Raw genomic sequence first — 23,940 nt, forward strand, 5'->3', positions numbered from 1 at the left:
CCTGGTACAAGTCCGGGTGGCGCTGTTCATATGCTGACAGTTTCTGAACCATGTGCGCCAGCGAAGGATAGTCTGCTTGGGAGGCCATGTCCTTGATTTGTGAGGCAAGGCCCACCACTGCCAATTCGACTGCTTCTTTTTCAGTCACACGAGCCGAATAACATCGGTTCCTTAGATTTCTGAAGCGCTGGATGTATTCTGCCACAGTTTCTCCACGCTTCTGACGTATCTGTGCTAGATCGGCAAGGCCAGACTCGGAAGCTTCTGAGTGAAACTGCATGTGGAACTGCTCTTCCAACTGCTTCCAAGTCCGGATCGAGTCCGGTGGCAACGAAGTGTACCACCCGAAAGCCGATCCCGTGAGGGATTGTGCGAAGAACCTCACGCGTAGTGGATCCGACGCTGAGGCCGTTCCTAGCTGTGCCAAATATCGGCTCACATGCTCGATGGAGCTGGAACCATCTGATCCACTGAACTTGGAGAAGTCAGGGAGCCGATACTTGGGTGGTAGTGGGACCAACTCGTATTCATCGGGGTACGGCTTGGAATAGCCGATTGTCCTCCTTTTCGGCACCATGCCGAACTGGTCCCTCAGGATCGTGCTGATCTGATCCGCGGTGCTGGCTGCAGGAGTCGAACTCTGAAGGTTCGCCGGGGTGGCGTACTTAGCCAGCCATGCTTGCTTTTCCAGCTCTGAGCCAACTGCAGGAGCTGTGCTCTGGAGGTTCGTCGGGGTGGCATATTTAGCTAGCCACGTCTGCTTCTCAAGATCTGTTGCTGACGTTCCTCCTGCTCTCCCAGAAGTCCCTGATGTTGCGGCCTGGTTTGTGAGCGCCCAGTTACCGCAGTCTGGCACGTATGTGCACATGTACCCGTGAGGGATCTCCTTAGGCGCCTCATGCAAGAACTGGCAGTCACTAGGGTCACCACCGATCTTGTAGACAATGAATGCCGGTGAATTCGGCACTTCTGGTGCTGCCAACGCAAATGGCAGCGGTGGACGGGACTGGAGTGGCATCTCTCCTTGGTGTGTCCCGAGAGCCGGTCCTGACGGAGAGTACTGGTGCCTCATGATTTCCTGGATCACCCGGAGAGCGACACGCTCCAGAGTGTTCACCATGTTCTCAGAGTGGTGGTGCAGCGAGTGAGCCACCAAGTAGTTGATCTCCTGACGTAGGGACCTGGTGCGTTCTTCTGACGGGGCAGAGAGGTCTATCCCATCGAGTGCACCATCAGGCGAGAACCCCTTCCACCTGATGCCATGTGAACGGGTTCTGTGAAAAGAGCCGATGAGGTCGGCTTCGAGGATTGCTTTGACCTCGTCATACTTCTTCTTGAGCTCGTCGGTCAGATCCTCGTACGTGACTAGAGTGCCGTCCGCCATCTCAGATGTAGATGGCGATGTGGTTGATGACGAAGCTTGTCCCACCGGGCGTGCCAGAATGTGTTGCGGTCAAAACCCACCGGCGAGCAGCGACGGGCAACACAGTAGAGCCGGGAACAACTTAGGGCTGCGGCTGGCCCTGGTCCCTCCGAGCGACGGCCCGCAAAGCCTCTGGTACACACGTCCGATGCTGGTGCAAGGGCGTGCCACCTAACCTATACCTAGTCAGGAAGGTGATGGAGATGCCTCGCTTAGTTTCCTGCATGGCATACACGTAAACATTAAATACGAGCCTCGATCGGCTCTCAGGTTATCCTGTGAATCGGCTCAAGGAGCCGATCCACCCATGATTCGTACGAGGTGCACGAATATATGGTGGTCCTGCTTGATCAAGATAAAGCTAAAGCGATCTACGACGATTTAGGGTTTTCACCGCATAATCGGATCATCCTACTCACGATTGGGCCTCGCGGCCACGCACGGTGATCGTAAGCCGATCCTAGACAAGGCCTAAAAACCAACACGAGGTTGATCCCCGGAACATCCTGTCTAGGACTAGCAAACGACACCCTACGTGCCGCTGGATCCTCCAACCCTTTGTAAGGCCTAACTATTGCAGATATTAAACTAATCCTTGAAGAACAAGGAGCAACCGTAACGGATCGGATCTACTAAATAATGATCAAGCGGGGTGCGGCCCCTACACCTAAGATAGGTGTAAGGGCGGCTAGATATGCAAGGGTTGCACTACGGTAGCATATGATACGAAGAACAATGCTAACCCTAACGTATCTGAGATAACTACGTTGCTCGCCATCAAAAAGGCTTCAGTACGAGCAACGCATGAACAACGTAATAAGCTTGTGCTGCCTAGATCGCAAGATGCGATCTAGGCAGCATGATGCTTACCGGTAGAAACCCTCGAGACGAAGGAGTTGGCGATGCGCCGAGATTGATTTGCGGTTGAACGTTGGTTGTTGTTTATTTCATAAACCCTAGATACATATTTATAGTCCAGGGGACTTTCCAACGTGGGAATAATCCCCACCGTGCACGAGACAAACTCTACCTAAACGACACGTATCCTACTATATTATAGATACACGGGCCAACTAGCCCAAACTTTGCATAACAGGCCGATTCACGTATTTCTTCCATGTATATTCTTCAAATCCATCTTGATCGCGGCCCACCTCTGACTCGGTCAAATTCTGGTGATAACAAGAGGCTAGGAATAGATTCTAGCTAAGTAGGAGCTAGGTTTAGGAAGCTAGTTCCATTCTATGGCTAAACTAGGTTTTCTCCTTGTTGGATGTGGTATCTGCCTCCTCTGACAGGGTCCTGTCTCGTGAAGTAGTTGTTGAATCCTCGGCCTTCGAGTTGTACTGTAGATCCTCCTTTGATGCCTCCATATCTAAGCAGGGGATTTAAGAGAGGGATGAGTACGAGCGTACTCAACAAGTTCATTATAGGAAAGAGGTGTTTAATGCACTAGCTACGGCATTAGACCAGAGAGTCTAATACCAATGCAAGTTTTCATAACCATTTCTTCAAAAGGTTGCTTTTATTCAGAAGAACTATGTCCGTCAGCCTTCACCGGTTTACTAGAACTTCATGGAGCTCCTTTCCGGCCGTGTTCGCAGTTCCATATCCCGGAACAGGGAGTGACAGGTCACGATTCATTACACTCTGCAGAGGTGTGTTGCTTTACCCATAAGAGATCTTATCCTTGGTGCCAACCGAGCTTAAGTTCTCGTCCACACTTCCTTTGGTGTGAGGCCCGGTATAAGGTCATAGTCAATCATATTCCTCCGCTACCTCGCACACCCACCCTTTGTTGCATGCCCCGACCCTGGGTCCTCGCCGGTCCCATTATTCCCGTAATTTCAGGGTGGACCCCGGCCACGACGACAGTCTGGGATCGAACCAAACTCCTTCGCCGGTAGCTGCAACCCATCATAGACCACATTACCGTGGGGAATTAGAATGGGATCCCCACCCTCAAGTTGTTCCGCAAGCCGCAACCGCTACGGTATGCACAGCATAACCGTGGGGACTTAGAATGGGTTCCCCACCCTCAAGTTGCTCCGCAAGATACAACTGCTACGGTAAGCGCATCCGTTGATGTACAAGAGGTGGAAATACGATTGACTAGTCCGTCCCACTCCAGATCTTATGGTTAACACGGGTATTACGGCACAAGAATCACTGGCGACATTTGTTGTTTAATCCTAGATGGATATAAACCCTTGCAATGGAACCTCCACCATATCAACACAATCCATGGTTCCATTGCCCACCACATAGTCATATTCATAGTTATGAAAATAGTGGTTTTGCTTTTTATGCAATAGTGATAAACATAGTACTTTGCAAGTAATTTGGTAAAAATACTCAAATGGCATGAGCAAGTGATGAACTTGCCTTTCTTGACTGCAAGATTATGCAGACAAGGTCTTCGATACGCAATAACTCCAAATTCTGAAATAGCATCATCGTCTGGTAAGGACGATGTTTAAAAGATTGGCAAGGATGCAATAATGCATAAGTATGAGATGCAATCGCTCTAAGCGTGATCTAACCCCCGATGATTTAGGATTAGTGAGTGGTAATGATTAGTTCAGGGTGAGTTGCACTTTTAGAGTGATCCACAAACAAGGTTCTTATTCAGGTAGTATTACTTGGTATCATGGACAGGTAGATAATAAAACATAGTAATCAATTGAGCACACAAAAATGATATTAGGCATAATGTTAACATGTAAAGAATAGTTGTCAGTTTTAGTACTATATGTCATGGTTAATGATTAATTATCATATACTTCAAAAGAATAACTTTTGAAGAACATGTTCTTTAATGAAGAATAATTATGATGATTAGGTTTGTGGAGTTCTATGGTTTTCTATGGTTCTAATTGGTTTCTGGAGTAAGTAATAGATGGATTACAACAATGTTGGATTCATCAATACCTAGGACTGGTAAGGCTGAGTTAAGCCTAGGTATCCTAAGCAAGTATTTATACATGGTTGCTATCAAGGTTGATTTATCTGGTTGGTGATTGTTAGCTAGTGTTTGTAGGTTCTTATAAGCAGGGTTGATGATGATTCTTTATTTACTTCAAAAGAATAACTTTTGAAGAACATACTTCTTAAATAATAAGAAGTATTTCAATTAGAGTTGAGGTGGTCTAGGTTTTACTGTTGGTTCTATTAAGTAAGGAATAATTGGCTCCTAAGTAGGATGGTTGATAATTATCTAACATTAGTAAGGTTTAGTGGATATGGGATATGATGTCAATATTAGCATGGTTGCTAATGGTGTTCATCACAATGATGTGATGCCAAATATGGATAATTAAGGTTGTTGCCTCTAAGGATAGGAACTATGGTTGGTTCTATTTGATCATCTAGGTTTGATTAAGATGAATACATGGAATGCTAAAGTCTTAGTGAAAGACTCCTATATTTTAGGTGGACCTGGATATGCACTTAGTGGCTAGTTATGGATCTAGGTATGAATACAATGTCTCTTGATCACATGTCTTAACCTAGGTTTTAGGTTTAGAAGCAAATTAAGTTTCAAATAAATTATTGGACCTAGGGTTTCTAATTGGATTAGGGTTTTAGGATTTCACATGAAATGATGAATTCCTGTTTTTCTACCATATGGAACTAGGTTTTTCTAGTTACCCTATAATTCTTGGATTAATAACTTCAATAAAGAAATTGAAATTATTAATAACTTAGAAATAAAACAATGTTGGGTTTGGCATTTTATTATTTTTAATGAATTAATAATTAGGATAAATACTAATCAGGGTTTTAAATCCTTCTAATAAGGATTTAATAAAATAATAAAGAAAAATTAGTTTTAAAGTTTTCTTTATTTATTTATTGGATTCAATTTAATTTTTAAAGTTTTCCTTATTTATTGAATTAAATTGAATTTAGAATTAATAAATAAGGCTTAAATAACAAATATTTAATATTTAAATTTGTATTAAAAATAAAAATTTCATTTTATATTTTTATTGGATAGTGTTTACTTTTCTAAGAATTTTAATATCTTATTTAAATTTTTCTGACTTAAATTGGATTTTCTAGATTTATTTGAAGTTGCAGTAATATTCTGGTATTTGAAATAAAAATAAACGACTAGGGTTACCCGGACAGATCACCCACACAGTCAATGACTGGTGGGGCCGTGTCCACCTCACCTGCCACGGGGCGCTTGACCAAGTCAAAATCGCCACCGCGGCGAGGAGGTTACTGGCCGGCGGGAATTGGCGATGGTCGCCGGTGCTAGGGCATTTCCGCGAGCGTGAGCAGGGGCGCGTTGGTCAGTACTCGCCGAGGCGAGTCTAGTGGTGGCAGCGCCACCACCAAATGGTCGCCGGAGCGGCAGCGGCGGTGATGCCCGACGGCAATGCTCACAGGCAAACGGTGCGGCGAGGCTACGATGGTCTAGGGAGCAAGGCGAGCATGCCAGGGAGTTCAGCGGCTCACCATGAGGACGTAGGGCGTGACGGCGAGGTCGGAGATGGCCTGAGTCGCCGGAATCAACACCTCCGGCCGTCGGAGACGATGAGCTCGGTGGGGGAGCTGCGAGGGTTTTCGAGTCGATTCCTTGTGGGGGCTGACCTTGTCGAGGACGGTGATGAAGCTGGTGTGCTCGGCTTGGCTTGGGAAGGCCTCCATCGCCGGCGGTAATGGAGTTTAGCGGCGCCAGGGTTTCGGTATGGGGGAAGAATTGGAGCAAGGAGGAAGAAAACGAGCCAGGGGTTCGTCGTGGGGTATTTATAGGCTCCAGAGACGAGCCTCGTCACGAATTGGCACCCAGGGGAGTCGACAGCGAGAGAGAGGAGGAAGAGCACAGCGTCGTGCTGGCCGGCATGCGGAAGGAGAGGATGAGGACGAGCTCCTCGTGTTGATATTACCACGAAGGGGTATTGGGCTGCTAGGTGGGCTGGTTTTGGACTCAGGCTTGGGCCAGTGTTAGGCCACTTCACGGGCTGCACGACCAGGTAAGTGTTCCTCCTATTTTTCTTTTCTGTTTTTATTTTCCTGTTTTATATTTATCCATTGAAATTCATATTTGGGTTTGTTTTTCTTTTGCAGATCTTTCAATTATGCGAATTTCAATCAAGATTTAGTTTCCTGTCTTTCATACCAATATTCTATTGGAACAATTATTTTAGATGAGATTATATTGCATATTAGTGACTTATTCAAAATAACAATTTAATCATAAATTTTAGATGTTCCCTTTAATTCTCCTTTTGCTATGCAATCAATTCTGTTTAGAATTATGGGGGTGGATACTTTCATCTCAAAGTTTTTCAGAGATTGTTATTATGTCTTGGTTTCCATTCGAGGAGTTAATCACTTGCATATTATTTTATGTGAGCAACATTTTATTAGGGCTTTATGATTTTCTATTACAACCCCCTTGTAAAGTTAATGTTATTATTATCCTTGAAAGGATCTAGGGTAGGCATTGTTCCATCATGGTTGTGCTTGGTTACAAAAATAAATAGTTGATCACTACATATATGGTTTGAACCATATAATGTAGCACAGGGTTTTTCTTATGTTCAAGAGTTGAAGCATAAGATTTTAATTAGTGAGCAATTCTAGGGTTATAAGCATATTCACCTAATGGCACAGGGTTTGGAATTTAATTGTGGCTTAGTTTATATTATGATCACCATAGTGATACATAAACTAGGGTTGAGGTTTGAATCTAGGTTATCGAGATGAAATGGCACCATATTGCATGTGCTAAGGTTAATCTCCCCTAACCATGGTATTATGGTTACTTGCTTCATATCTTATGTGATTCTTTAATCACAAAAGATTTGAGAATTGGTTTTATCTTCTACTAATTACTTCTATCATTATCTCCAATTTATCATTAAAGTAACTACATTGGTAATACTTATTTTTATAGTTAACTTTGGTCAAATGGATTGTTGGTTTCTCACCATATAAAGTATGGAGTTTTACTCTAAGGTTTTCCTAGGTTCTTTAATTTATGAAACATAGATATGGTAGGATTCTTCTTATGATCACCAAGTGATTCACAAGTTAAGGTTGGAACATAAGTTTAGGGTTGCTTATTAATTACCTCCCTATGATTTCATGTGGTGAAGGATATCTACTTATCCTTTTAGGGTTTATCCTCAATACCTCAAGAGCATGATCATGGATTAGGCATGATCATCTTGTTCTTAACATTTTTACCTCAAGTTCTTAGGGTTTATGATCATCACTCAATTTATAATGATCAAGGTTTGAATTCCTAGGGATCTCTCATTAAATGGGTTCTCACTTCCATGATCAAGCACTGTCTAGATCAATCAAGGTATAGCACTTCTAATTAATCTTCTTGTATGGGTCTACTACGATTGTCTCTTTAGTTTATATCCCAGGAGAATGTCTGAGATATTATGTTAGGGTTCTACTAAATCGATGATGATATTATCATCTGGGTATATGGGTAGTTCTCTCCCTTAAACTCAAGTGTTGCCTCAACTAACTTGAGTGTAACACCATAATTGATCCCTCTTATATAAGAATGGATTATTCTAAGTTATGGTGTACTCCTAATACTCTAGTTCAAGTGTTGTCCTTTATTCTTAATTAGGTAAAGCTAGGATTAGTATGAATGGTCTCTCTCATGTGGGAAGGACTTCAACACTAACCTAAGTTTAGGCTCCATAGAGAATGATGTGATCATCAATATCTAGGTTTAACATAATTGGTTTCTCTCTCTAGGGATGGTCTGGAATAGTATCCTAGGCTTTCTCTTGAAGATAATGTTTTGAATACTTGGATGTATATCCAAGGTTTAGTTCAAGGTTTGTTATTGCTTCTCTAATAACTATAGTAGAACTCTCACCTCTCTTGGTTTGATGTATAGTAATTTGAAATAGAGAAGAATTATATACTTCTTAAGTTGAATCTCCTTGTCTTGTTTCCAAGGTTAAAGTAGAATGGATATCATAGAGTCTATGATAAGAGCATAGATTAGTTTAAGACATGGAGAAGATAAGTGGAGAATAGTTTCTTCAATTATTGTTACTTGATTTCCAATTACATGGATGTTCACATGTTATGGCTAGGAATATCATGTTGTGATATTTAATAAGATCAGGTAGTTGATCATTGAGTAAAGTGTTGTTGTGTTGATTATTAGTCCATTTGATCTAACCCCTTAGATCAAGTCATCTCTACCCAAAACAAGGTTTTATCAAAGTCACATTGAAGTTTATAGCGCTTGACCTGATGAGCTACTTCAATTCCACCAAGGTCAAGTGAAACTTTAGTTACTGTGACTGTTTTTACTTTAAAGCGCGAAAATTCCCCAGATTTTCTATGCATGAATGCAATGCACACATCTGTTTCCTCTATTTTTGTAACCCCATTACCTGGGATATTACAGTCTCTACCCCTTAAACTAAACTTCGTCCTCGAAGTTTGATATCTCTCACGTTTCGGAGTGTGGATCTGTCTTGTGCAGACTACATCTTTTCTCAAACTCCTTGGTAATCTCACTGGATATAATTGAATATATCCCTTGTCCAGATTCTTCCTGGAATCCATTAGGGTTTGTCTCCGAACCATGGTTCTTACTTTTATTCTTTGATTTCTTCCAACTCTATAAGCTTGTTTCCTCTCTCATTGAATATTCAATGATTAGGACTTCTTCTGGTCCTGACAGTCTTAATTGAGGACTAATTGGATAACAATCTCCTATTTGATAAAATAGGTCTTTGTTTTCCCTTACTACCAAAAGTGCAGTAATGGTACTTGGTAAGGCACTTACCATGAAAATGGTTGTGATGGTTTATTTTCCTAGGAATGGATTAGACTCATTTAGTCCATCCCATCATGGTTTATAGCTGATACGTATAACTACTTTGTGTTCTTTAGGTTCCATGAAAGGAATCATTCTAATGGACTTTAGCTTTGGTAAAGTCAATATCCTTCAGTCATTAGCCTTCTCGAGCTGTATTTTGTCTACGGTATTTCCTTTGTCCAACTTATTTATGTTTGACTTACTTGAGCTTCCGTACTTCTGAGTAAATATTACTCACTTTCTCAAGTTATAGTCCACTTCTTACTTCCTCGAGGTATAAACCTCGGCTTCTGGTCTGACATCCTTCTGAAAGTAATGTTCAACAATCTTATGAAAATAAGATCGAACTTCCTCTCAGTTCAGACCTTCTTCTTCTACCTTACTCGAAATATTGAGTTATTGTACATCCAACTCAATGTTTACTCTACCCCTTAGAGTTTTCTTATGGTCTTCAACTCCTTTTCTTCCAACTCTTGGACTTATGGTTGGAATATTGGTCTGGTTCTAACTTATGGGTTGTACTTCTTCTAAGGTCTCGCGAAGAATGTTTGTGGTGTATCCACTCAATTGTGGACATCCAATGTGAATCCTTCAACTAAATGATTATAGATCTAGCTATTTGGCTGACAAGATTTTTACTTGTTTACAAACTTTTGTTACATATAATTAAATCGTGGACTATTTGTAATACCAACTGATACCAGCTGTGATTATTATACCAACTGTGGCTATTTGATATTTAAAAATGTACTCTATTATAGGTCTTGATCAACTGGACGAGACATCTTCTACTCCATCTCGCAGTATTGATCTTATACCACTTGTGGTCTTCTGATATCGACTATGGTCTTCTTATGTCTGCTATGATTCATATATCATCTTCCTTCATTCAGGGTTTATTTTGCAAGAAAACCACTAGCTGACACTATAAATATAGTATCCTAAGTGATTTCCCATGCATTCCCTCTTCTATATTAACTATGGATCTGCTTCAGCTTCACCATAATCATTATATTTCTCACCTTCATGCCTCTTATGTACTAAAGTACTCCTCTGTTGAGGCAAAGCATGAGTTTTGATTGGTACTTCCTTCTAAATATTGTGGTTGCTTCCCACAACTTTGTTTCATTTATCTGATGAACCTTCATCTTGTCTTCAGAATCTTCAAAATTCGTCACTTCCTCACACATTTACCATTACCCTCTAGATCTACAGCATCAAGTAAGAACTTGATATAGCAACATGCATTTGCATACCAAAGTCAAACTTCATGTATGGATCTAGTCAAACAATGAAAATCCAATAAAATCCAAGAAGATTCAGCTTTGTGCATATAATACACACCATCATAAGCCTGAATAATAATAGTTGAGTAAGACATCTCTAAACATCAGGCTCTGATGTGTAGTATATAACACCACATAGTTAGGTTTATATCGTGATACTTAGCACGATTATATGGGATTCTACTATTTGTCTCAACATTTACCTTAATTGCACAATTGCAATGAGATAAACTTGAATCAAAGTGGTCTAGGATAGTTGAGGTTAACCTAAGTTTGTTTGGAAGTACTAACAAAGTATTATACCATATATAAGTGCTATTGAGGACTATTTTGTATGTTACCACTAGTTATAATATGGTTACTCTAAATACATATTTATTAGGATATAGTTCCTATACTTCTAAGTGTTTCTACCATAAACATATGGTTTTGATGGGCTTGGCACACTTCCCATTGTTTTGGAACACAATTCTTGTACTTATTGTTTTGCACTTGGCTTCTTATTGTACTCCTCTTAATTAATTGTGAGGTTCTAATCCATCACATTATGATTCTCAGGTGAATCATATATGATTAGCAACTCTACCATATAAGTAGACAAATTTTATTCCAATCACTCTTCCTTACCTCCCATGATTGACTCATCATGGTCTATACTACTTCATATAACTCATATTTATCACTTACTATCAATTGTTTCACATGTCTAGATAATTTTACTTACTCATTACTTAACTTGGTCTACATCTTCTATTAGGATATCTTAATTATCTGTATCACTTGATACTACTCCTAGTATAGGTCTGGATAACTTTTATTTATTCATGACAGGTGTTGGTACACATCTTCCAATAGGATATCTTCCTTATGGTTGTATCCTCTCTTTGGACTTCCATGTATTGTATTCCAACTGTGATCTACTCATCTATTGTTTTAAGGGCTTAATGGTGTCCTAAATGTTTGGGATTAGCTAACTATCTTTACTTAGGAAAGATAGGTAGGAAAGGTTGACTCAAGTGTGTCAGGATTATTCTCAAGTGAATATCCATCTCAAGTCATAAGAATATTTGGTTTAACTAAGACAACTTCCTATAGACACTACCAATCCTATAGGTCTCCTTTAAAGGGTTTTAATCCTAGGTCAAAGCATTGGCTCTGATACCAACTGTGGTGACCCGGCATACCGCTGCATGGTGTAGTATGCAAGTCTGATATAACACCAATGAAACACCGTTCCACTAGTATTATATCGCTCAGAGTGGTACAACAGAAACATATGCGGGTCCAAGGCATGTCTATAGAATTACAACACTGACTCTGTTACATAAGATCATCACAGCCTCCTACTTTACAATGAGGTAAATCTGCAAATAAACTCCAGAAGAACGACTCGTAGTCTAATCCTATCACGAACTCTATTTGTAGAGTATTTGACTAGCTATAGAGGCTAGGAATAGATTCTAGCTAAGTAGGAGCTAGGTTTAGGAAGCTAGTTCCATTCTATGGCTAAACTAGGTTTTCTCCTTGTTGGATGTGGTATCTGCCTCCTCTGATAGGGTCCTGTCTCGTGAAGTAGTTGTTGAATCCTCGGCCTTCGAGTTGTACTGTAGATCCTCCTTTGATGCCTCCATATCTAAGCAGGGGATTTAAGAGAGGGATGAGTACGAGTGTACTCAACAAGTTCATTATAGGAAAGAGGTGTTTAATGCACTAGCTACGGCATTAGACCAGAAAGTCTAATACCAATGCAAGTTTTCATAACCATTTCTTCAAAAGGTTGCTTTTATTCAGAAGAACTATGTCCGTCAGCCTTCACCGGTTTACTAGAACTTCATGGAGCTCCTTTCCGGCCGCGTTCGCAGTTCCATATCCCGGAACAGGGAGTGACAGGTCACGATTCATTACACTCTGCAGAGGTGTGTTGCTTTACCCATAAGAGATCTTATCCTTGGTGCCAACCGAGCTTAAGTTCTTGTCCACACTTCCTTTGGTGTGAGGCCCGGTATAAGGTCATAGTCAATCATATTCCTCCACTACCCCGCACACCCACCCTTTGTTGCATGCCCCGACCCTGGGTCCTCGCCGGTCCCATTATTCCCGTAATTTCAGGGTGGACCCCGGCCACGACGACAGTCTGGGATCGAACCAAACTCCTTCGCCGGTAGCTGCAACCCATCATAGACCACATTACCGTGGGGAATTAGAATGGGATCCCCACCCTCAAGTTGTTCCGCAAGCCGCAACCGCTACGGTATGCACAGCATAACCGTGGGGACTTAGAATGGGTTCCCCACCCTCAAGTTGCTCCGCAAGATACAACTGCTACGGTAAGCGCATCCGTTGATGTACAAGAGGTGGAAATACGATTGACTAGTCCGTCCCACTCCAGATCTTATGGTTAACACGGGTATTACGGCACAAGAATCACTGGCGACATTTGTTGTTTAATCCTAGATGGATATAAACCCTTGCAATGGAACCTCCACCATATCAACACAATCCATGGTTCCATTGCCCACCACATAGTCATATTCATAGTTATGAAAATAGTGGTTTTGCTTTTTATGCAATAGTGATAAACATAGTACTTTGCAAGTAATTTGGTAAAAATACTCAAATGGAATGAGCAAGTGATGAACTTGCCTTTCTTGACTGCAAGATTATGCAGACAAGGTCTTCGATACGCAATATCTCCAAATTCTGAAATAGCATCATCGTCTGGTAAGGACGATGTTTAAAAGATTGGCAAGGATGCAATAATGCATAAGTATGAGATGCAATCGCTCTAAGCGTGATCTAACCCCGATGATTTAGGATTAGTGAGTGGTAATGATTAGTTCAGGGTGTGTTGCACTTTTAGAGTGATCCACAAACAAGGTTCTTATTCAGGTAGTATTACTTGGTATCATGGACAGGTAGATAATAAAACATAGTAATCAATTGAGCACACAAAAATGATATTAGGCATAATGTTAACATGTAAAGAATAGTTGTCAGTTTTAGTACTATATGTCATGGTTAATGATTAATTATCATATACTTCAAAAGAATAACTTTTGAAGAACATGTTCTTTAATGAAGAATAATTATGATGATTAGGTTTGTGGAGTTCTATGGTTTTCTATGGTTCTAATTGGTTTCTGGAGTAAGTAATAGATGGATTACAACAATGTTGGATTCATCAATACCTAGGACTGGTAAGGCTGAGTTAAGCCTAGGTATCCTAAGCAAGTATTTATACATGGTTGCTATCAAGGTTGATTTATCTGGTTGGTGATTGTTAGCTAGTGTTTGTAGGTTCTTATAAGCAGGGTTGATGATGATTCTTTATTTACTTCAAAAGAATAACTTTTGAAGAACATACTTCTTAAATAATAAGAAGTATTTCAATTAGAGTTGAGGTGGTCTAGGTTTTACTGTTGGTTCTATTAAGTAAGGAATAATTGGCTCCTAAGTAGGATGGTTGATAATTATCTAACATTAGTAAGGTTTAGTCGATATGGGATATGATGTCAATATTAGCATGGTTGCTAATGGTGTTCATCACAATGATGTGATGCCAAATATGGATAATTAAGGTTGTTGCCTCTAAGGATAGGAACTATGGTTGGTTCTATTTGATCATCTAGGTTTGATTAAGATGAATACATGGAATGCTAAAGTCTTAGTGATAGACTCCTATATTTTAGGTGGACCTGGATATGCACTTAGTGGATAGTTATGGATCTAGGTATGAATACAATGTCTCTTGATCACATGTCTTAACCTAGGTTTTAGGTTTAGAAGCAAATTAAGTTTCAAATAAATTATTGGACCTAGGGTTTCTAATTGGATTAGGGTTTTAGGATTTCACATGAAATGATGAATTCCTGTTTTTCTACCATATGGAACTAGGTTTTTCTAGTTACCCTATAATTCTTGGATTAATAACTTCAATAAAGAAATTGAAATTATTAATAACTTAGAAATAAAACAATGTTGGGTTTGGCATTTTATTATTTTTAATGAATTAATAATTAGGATAAATACTAATCAGGGTTTTAAATCCTTCTAATAAGGATTTAATAAAATAATAAAGAAAAATTAGTTTTAAAGTTTTCTTTATTTATTTACTGGTTTCAATTTAATTTTTAAAGTTTTCCTTATTTATTGAATTAAATTGAATTTAGAATTAATAAATAAGGCTTAAATAACAAATATTTAATATTTAAATTTGTATTAAAAATAAAAATTTCATTTTATATTTTTATTGGATAGTGTTTACTTTTCTAAGAATTATAATATCTTATTTAAATTTTTCTGACTTAAATTGGATTTTCTAGATTTATTTGAAGTTGCAGTAATATTCTGGTATTTGAAATAAAAATAAACGACTAGGGTTACCCGGACAGATCACCCACACAGTCAATGACTGGTGGGGCCGTGTCCACCTCACCTGCCACGGGGCGCTTGACCAAGTCAAAATCGCCACCGCGGCGAGGAGGTTACTGGCCGGCTGGAATTGGCGATGGTCGCCGGTGCTAGGGCGTTTCCGCGAGCGTGAGCAGGGGCGCGTTGGTCAGTACTCGCCGAGGCGAGTCTAGTGGTGGCAGCGCCACCACCAAATGGTCGCCGGAGCGGCGGCGGCGGTGATGCCCGACGGCAATGCTCACAGGCAAACGGTGCGGCGAGGCTACGATGGTCTAGGGAGCAAGGCGAGCATGCCAGGGAGTTCAGCGGCTCACCATGAGGACGTAGGGCGTGACGGCGAGGTCGGAGATGGCCTGAGTCGCCGAAATCAACACCTCCAGCCGTCGGAGACGATGAGCTCAGTGGGGGAGCTGCGAGGGTTTTCGAGTCGATTCCTTGTGGGGGCTGACCTTGTCGAGGACGGTGATGAAGCTGGTGTGCTCGGCTTGGCTTGGGAAGGCCTCCATCGCCGGCGGTAATGGAGTTTAGTGGCGCCAGGGTTTCGGTATGGGGGAAGAATTGGAGCAAGGAGGAAGAAAACAAGCCAGGGGTTCGTCGTGGGGTATTTATAGGCTCCAGAGACGAGCCTCGTCACGAATTGGCGCCCAGGGGAGTCGACAGCGAGAGAGAGGAGGAAGAGCACGGCGTCGTGCTGGCCGGCATGCGGAAGGAGAGGATGAGGACGAGCTCCTCGTGTTGATATTACCACGAAGGGGTATTGGGCTGCTAGGTGCGCTGGTTTTGGACTCAGGCTTGGGCCAGTGTTAGGCCACTTCACGGGCTGCACGGCCAGGTAAGTGTTCCTCCTATTTTTCTTTTCTGTTTTTATTTTCCTGTTTTATATTTATCCATTGAAATTCATATTTGGGTTTGGTTTTCTTTTGCAGATCTTTCAATTATGCGAATTTCAATCAAGATTTAGTTTCCTGTCTTTCATACCAATATTCCATTGGAACAATTATTTTAGATGAGATTATATTGCATATTAGTGACTTATTCAAAATAACAATTTAATCATAAATTTTAGATGTTCCCTTTAATTCTCCTTTTGCTATGCAATCAATTCTGTTTAGAATTATGGGGGGTGGATACTTTCATCTCAAAGTTTTTCAGAGATTGTTATTATGTCTTGGTTTCCATTCGAGGAGTTAATCACTTGCATATTATTTTATGTGAGCAACATTTTATTAGGGCTTTATGATTTTCTATTACAACCCCCTTGTAAAGTTAATGTTATTATTATCCTTGAAAGGATCTAGGGTAGGCATTGTTCCATCATGGTTGTGCTTGGTTACAAAAATAAATAGTTGATCACTACATATATGGTTTGAACCATATAATGTAGCACAGGGTTTTTCTTATGTTCAAGAGTTGAAGCATAAGATTTTAATTAGTGAGCAATTCTAGGGTTATAAGCATATTCACCTAATGGCACAGGGTTTGGAATTTAATTGTGGCTTAGTTTATATTATGATCACCATAGTGATACATAAACTAGGGTTGAGGTTTGAATCTAGGTTATCGAGATGAAATGGCACCATATTGCATGTGCTAAGGTTAATCTCCCCTAACCATGGTATTATGGTTACTTGCTTCATATCTTATGTGATTCTTTAATCACAAAAGATTTGAGAATTGGTTTTATCTTCTACTAATTACTTCTATCATTATCTCCAATTTATCATTAAAGTAACTACATTGGTAATACTTATTTTTATAGTTAACTTTGGTCAAATGGATTGTTGGTTTCTCACCATATAAAGTATGGAGTTTTACTCTAAGGTTTTCCTAGGTTCTTTAATTTATGAAACATAGATATGGTAGGATTCTTCTTATGATCACCAAGTGATTCACAAGTTAAGGTTGGAACATAAGTTTAGGGTTGCTTATTAATTACCTCCCTATGATTTCATGTGGTGAAGGATATCTACTTATCCTTTTAGGGTTTATCCTCAATACCTCAAGAGCATGATCATGGATTAGGCATGATCATCTTGTTCTTAACATTTTTACCTCAAGTTCTTAGGGTTTATGATCATCACTCAATTTATAATGATCAAGGTTTGAATTCCTAGGGATCTCTCATTAAATGGGTTCTCACTTCCATGATCAAGCAATGTCTAGATCAATCAAGGTATAGCACTTCTAATTAATCTTCTTGTATGGGTCTACTACGATTGTCTCTTTAGTTTATATCCCAGGAGAATGTCTGAGATATTATGTTAGGGTTCTACTAAATCGATGATGATATTATCATCTGGGTATATGGGTAGTTCTCTCCCTTAAACTCAAGTGTTGCCTCAACTAACTTGAGTGTAACACCATAATTGATCCCTCTTATATAAGAATGGATTATTCTAAGTTATGGTGTACTCCTAATACTCTAGTTCAAGTGTTGTCCTTTATTCTTAATTAGGTAAAGCTAGGATTAGTATGAATGGTCTCTCTCATGTGGGAAGGACTTCAACACTAACCTAAGTTTAGGCTCCATAGAGAATGATGTGATCATCAATATCTAGGTTTAACATAATTGGTTTCTCTCTCTAGGGATGGTCTGGAATAGTATCCTAGGCTTTCTCTTGAAGATAATGTTTTGAATACTTGGATGTATATCCAAGGTTTAGTTCAAGGTTTGTTATTGCTTCTCTAATAACTATAGTAGAACTCTCACCTCTCTTGGTTTGATGTATAGTAATTTGAAATAGAGAAGAATTATATACTTCTTAAGTTGAATCTCCTTGTCTTGTTTCTAAGGTTAAAGTAGAATGGATATCATAGAGTCTATGATAAGAGCATAGATTAGTTTAAGACATGGAGAAGATAAGTGGAGAATAGTTTCTTCAATTATTGTTACTTGATTTCCAATTACATGGATGTTCACATGTTATGGCTAGGAATATCATGTTGTGATATTTAATAAGATCAGGTAGTTGATCATTGAGTAAAGTGTTGTTGTGTTGATTATTAGTCCATTTGATCTAACCCCTTAGATCAAGTCATCTCTACCCAAAACAAGGTTTTATCAAAGTCACATTGAAGTTTATAGCGCTTGACCTGATGAGCTACTTCAATTCCACCAAGGTCAAGTGAAACTTCAGTTACTGTGACTGTTTTTACTTTAAAGCGCGAAAATTCCCCAGATTTTCTATGCATGAATGCAATGCACACATCTGTTTCCTCTATTTTTGTAACCCCATTACCTGGGATATTACACGCACCTAGCATGGTGCACCACAAAATAACATTCTGTGGCGCATTTTTAGTGGTGCGCCACAGAACTAAGCTCCGCCTATAAGGGTTTTCCTACTAGTGAAGCCCGGCGCCCGAAGCCGGAGACTGGGTGTTGACAAGGGCGCTCGTGGAACACGGATTCTCGCTGCCTCCGAGCAATTTCTTCTCGGAAATCCACGAGGCCTACAAGCTTCAACCCCACAACATCTCTCCAAACAGCATCCTCGGCATCGCCAACCACGTCTCCCTCTGCGAGGGTCATCTCCGTGTAAAACCTGACTTGGCCCTCTTTCAGTTTTTTTTCTCCATCAAGAAGGAGACCATCCCGCAGACTTCCTCGCTCGCCACCTGCGGGAGCATCACCTTCAATATCCACCCCGGCCGTGACCACCCTCACATGGATCATCACGAGTCCGTGAGGTACTGTTCCGGGGGGGTTCTTTTATGTGAAGGATGTCTCGGATCTGGCCAGCCCCCAAGACTCTGCTGGCGTTCAAGGATGGACCCGCCAGCGAGACCCCCGCCTGGACTAACTGCTCGCACATCTCCGAGTTACCAACATTGACAAGGATGATTAGGCGGATCTGCAAGCTGACGGAGTTTGGACTGTCGGGGAAGGAGCTGACGCTCTACTTGTTCACCAAGCGGATCCAACACCTCCAGCACCATGAATGTTTGATGTTTGAATACAGCGACCGCGATGACACCATGCGCGCCACTAAGGACAAACTTTCTTCTGATGCCCTGAACTAGCGGCTCCGGGTTATGATCAAGATTCCTGTGACGTTCACTCTCACGCGTGTCAATTTGACATATATGCGGAAGGTGCCGGCACCGCGGTAAGTTTTCTGACTGATCATCATGTCCCTTTTTATGCCTGCAAATTTTCCTAAGGACTTTATCTTTTGTGTACAGTTCAAATCCCTCGAGGAGAAGGATCTTGGGACCTTAACCCAGATCCCACACGCTGGCACATCGAACCCAGAAGCCGCATCCGATGCGGAAATTCCTGAGGGCCCTTCTCCTGCAAAACGGAAGAGAGGCGCAGCCTCCGGGTCGGCGGCCAAATGCGCGCGTGAAATCCCCAGCACCGCGGCCACCAAGAAATTTGAGAAATAAAAACAACATCTCAAGGAGATTTACACCGAAAAATGCGCACAAGGCGGCATCGAGAGGTTCTTCAACAAGCCTGGGTGATAACTCAATTTCTGATTGACTTCTTTCCAACTTACCTGAAAATCTGCTAAGTGTCATGCTCTTTTTATCATGTAGCAAAACTGCCGGAAATAAGCCCCAGAAGAAGAAACTGAAGCCCTCGCCTGCCTCCATGCTAATCACTCTAGAAGTGGAGATTCTTCCAAAGCCTTCTTCCTCTGCAGCTCAGGATCCGAAGAATGTCATCAACTTTGATGATATTCTGACACCCAATGCAGATTCTGTCAAAGGCGCTTCCTCCTCCAAACCTCCTCCTGAAGAACCCGAAGCAACCTCCGATGAAGCTCCGGCTAGTGATGCTACTAGTACGCCCCAAAGGCACCCTCACTTGTTTCCGATTCTCCGTAAAGCTCCACATGGAAATGACACGCTTGATGAATGAAGTGTGGGGAGAGGCGGATACAGAGCAGCAGCACCTGGCCACTTTGGAGGACAACCTCTGTGTTTTCTTCGCGAAGAACAAAGCCGTGCGACAGGTAACACTAGCCCCCTAGCATTGGTTTATATATGTCTGAGTAAAATTTGTAAGTCGATGCTTCAACTGTATTATCTTGTTTCGATCTTGGCGGAAACATGAAATTTCCTAGCACAAGAAGAGTTTTAACTTTGCATCCAGCCCCCGAGATTTAAAATTTCTGACAAATTAATTCTACTTGCTTCAAAGAACACACTCCAACAAGTGGTGGAGCAGAAGGCGAAGATTGAGCAACTGAACAAGAAGGAGGCGGAGGACCGGAAGGGGATCATACTTCTCGAGACTCGTTTGAAAAACAACGAGGGTATGTCTCCGTCTTACCAAAGGTTCCTCAACGTGCTCTTTGAATATGTCTTTTACTTTAAACTTACTTTCCGCCTTATAGAACTGCTTGCCAAGCGCCCCCACGTCCCCCCCCCCCCCCCCGTTGACGAAATCTCCTCCAAGCTTGAAGTCTTGGAATCCGAGCATGAATCCCTCTAGCAATCCCTCAAGGAGTCTCACGAATGTGAGACTAAAGTAAAAAATGAGCTAGATGAGAAGCACGCTCAGGCGATGATGGAGATGGCCGAGAAGCTCAAGAACAACAACAACAGAGTTAAGACTCTGGCGTCTAAGCTCAAGGCTGCTGAGGCGGAGGCGACCGATGTCGGTGAGCTGATATTCCATAAGGACTTCACGTTTCCGGCATTTATATTGCACTCTGCTATTCCCAACCTGAAATCTGATCACATGATACTTTTTGTATGTCAGCATTGCTGGGATTTGAGTGGAATAAGGGTATTGGCATCTCCCGAACTGAGGCGTATGAAGAAGCCAGAAACTCCATCGAGGACCTCATTGAAGCTTGCCAGACCATTGCTCAGAAGTTGTCCCTGAAGAAGGCCCGCACCACAGTCATCGATACGATGACGAAGCTGATGAAGATGGTACCGGAGCTGATCAGGGACTGGCAAGAGTCATCTCCTCGCGGAGCTACCACCACTCCCTTGGCCTTGTTCAAATCACATTTTCCCGCCATGGACTTTGCCATGATCGCACACGGAGTCCCAAAGGCTACCAACGTCAAGCAAGCCATCACGGACACCCAAGGCTTTTACACGCTTTTTGCCGAGCGACTGGAACACTCGTCATGGTACAAGAAGCATGACCTTCCGGCTGGTTTTACCGTTGATGAGGAAGAAGGCTCCGGGTCCAGCGTGCATCAGTCATGCGATGAATCTAGCAATGGCTCCGCCAAGTACAGCACCTACCAAGCTTCTGATGACAAGACGGAATCTTTAGAGTGATTCCTGGAAAAACAATGAGCTGCATCATTTTGGCCCCTTCGATGGTTTGTAATAACACTTAAGTATTTGATGTAGTTAGGACGAAACAAATGCATGTCGTGGGCGGAGAAAACTTACCCTGCAATCCGTTTAAGTTATCTGCATGTTTCGTTTGTTTGGAAAGCAAGTGCTAGTTTCTAAGTTTTCTGGCTTACTTATTTGACCTTCCACGAGCCGGAAGACCTTTAGCCAAAAACGCTCGCCGCCGGCGACGAAGCCCAATGGCAATCCATCAATAACCGTGGAAACAAATCCCCAACCAAGGTGCCGGAAGTCGCTACCATGAATCCATAAGTTCGCAACAAAAAACTCATCCACCAGAAAACTTAAGCTCATGTCCTAATGGACGATTTTGAAAATCATAACTTTTATAAACGCTTAGATGGAAACATCCAGCTCTGCGGTTTTAGTCGGAAAACATACACGGTACAAAAATGAAGAAGTAAAGGAGCTAAAAGACTCAAAGAGTGAACCATATGCTTTATTTCATCGATCATGTATCATAACTATTATATAGTATGTAATGTGAAAATTGCTAAGTGTTGAAAGGACGTAGTTGTCCTATGTTCCAAGGATGGTCTGTTTCATCGTATACGTCATCCAGATCCTCCCTCTTGCATTTCCGATGCCAATTGGCAGGTCTATCCTTCAACTCGCGGATATCAACGAGGTAGTAAGGTCCGTTGTGCAGCACTTTTCTGACGACAAAAGGTCCTTCCCGTGGAGATTGCAACTTATGCTCTTTCACCTGTCGAAGGCGGAGGACCAAGTCACTTTCCTTAAACGAGCGGTTCCAAACTCGACGGCTATGATAGCGTCGGAGTTTCTGCTGGTAGATAGTGGAACGTTGATCAGCTACGTTCTGAGCTTCTTCGAGCAGGTCCACAGATAGTTGTCGATTCTCGTCAGCAGTTTCTTCATTGTAGGCGGAAACTCGTGGAGAATCATGGATGATGTCGGAGGGTAATACAGCTTCAGATCGTATACAAGGAAGAAAGGCGTGAATCCAGTTGACATGTTAGGGGTAGTTCGTAAACTCCATAGAACCGAATCTAACTCCTCATCCCAAGCTCCGGCTACTTGCTACAGCGGTTCTTCAAGGCGAGGTTTGACTCCGGCTAGTATGAGGTCATTGCCTCGCTCGACCTGCCCATTGGATTGTGGACGAGCCACATAAGCGAGGTCAAGTCGGATCCCTACATCGTTGCAATAATATTTCAGTTCTCCCCGCGCGAAGTTCGTGCCGTTGTCTGTGATGATGCTGTGTGGGATGCCGTATCGCACTACGAGGCTGCAAACAAATTTTAGTGCCGTAGCACCATCGGCTTTTCTCACTAGGTTTGCCTCGATCCACTTACTGAACTTTTCAATAGCAACCAAGAGGTACTCAAACCACTAGGAGATGATTTCTTCAATTTTCCGACCATGTCGAGCCCCCAGACCGCAAACAGCCAAGTAATAGGGATGGTCTTCAGCTCCTGAGCCGAAGCATTTGGTTGCATAGCGTAGTACTGACAACCACCACAGGTTTTGACTATCTTTTCACCATCTTCTTTAGTTGTTAGCCAGTAGAAACCTTGCCAGAAAGCTTTTGCAACGAGGGACCTGGGAGCAGCGTGATGCCCGCAATCACCTTGGTGGATCTCTTTGAGGATTTCGATGCCATCTTGATTTGAGACGCACTTCAGAAAAACTTCGTTTGCACTTTGTTTGTAGAGCTATCCATCTACTATTGTGTAGTACCTTGCTTGTCTGACGACCCATCGTGCGAGGACTTTATCCTCTGGCAACTTCTGGTCGATGAGGTAGCTAGTCTAGGAAAGGCCTAGTCCAAGCCGGAGTGATAAACATCACCTCCTTAGCCGGAGACACTGCCACGTCTGGGTTTTCTAGGTTAGCGCCCTTTACTAAGGGTGTACGTAGGTGCTCAAGGAAAATTCCAGGCGGATGGGTTTCCTGTCGGATCCGAGCTTAGATAGCATATCTGCTGTTGTGTTGTCGTCTCTCCTGACGTACTTGACTTCGTATCCGAGGAAGCACTTGGCGATCTCGTCAACTTCATCTCTATAAGCCATCATAACGAAGTTTCTGGCGTTCCAGGTTCCGGCTACTTGTTGTGCCACCAGGTCGGAATCTCTGCAACATATGATGTGCTTGATCCCATATTCCTTAGTGATGCACAGACCGTGTAGTAGAGCCTCATATTCCACCATGTTATTTGTAGCTTCAAAGTGAATCTGCAGGACGTACTGCAGTTCTTCTCTGGTGGGTGACTTCAGGGTAACTCCAACCCCCGAGCCTTGATGTTGCTTGGATTCGTCAAAGTGCATGACCCAAGCATCAGGTTCTAGCACAGGTGTGCCCTCCGGCGCTTCAGTCCAATCGACGAAAAAACCCGCCAAAATCTAAGATTTGATTCAAGTTCTGGCTTTGTGGTTGATGTCGAAGGCGGACAGTTCTATTCCCCACTTCGCTTCCCGCCCTATTGCGTCAGAGTTGTTGATGATGGTTCATAATGGAGATTTGCTCACAACTGTCATGGGATGCACTTGGAAGTAATGTCTCAGCTTTCGGCTACCTAGGAACACTCCATAGGCTAGCTTCTGAAAGTGAGGGTTGTTTTGATTCCGTCAGGACCTCTCTTATGTAATAGACTGGTCTTTGGACTGCGTACTCATGACCTTCTTCCTTTCGCTCCACCACGATAACGA

The sequence above is a fragment of the Lolium perenne genome, chromosome 6 (genome assembly GCF_019359855.2).
Source record: "Lolium perenne isolate Kyuss_39 chromosome 6, Kyuss_2.0, whole genome shotgun sequence".
Lineage (NCBI taxonomy): Eukaryota > Viridiplantae > Streptophyta > Magnoliopsida > Poales > Poaceae > Lolium > Lolium perenne.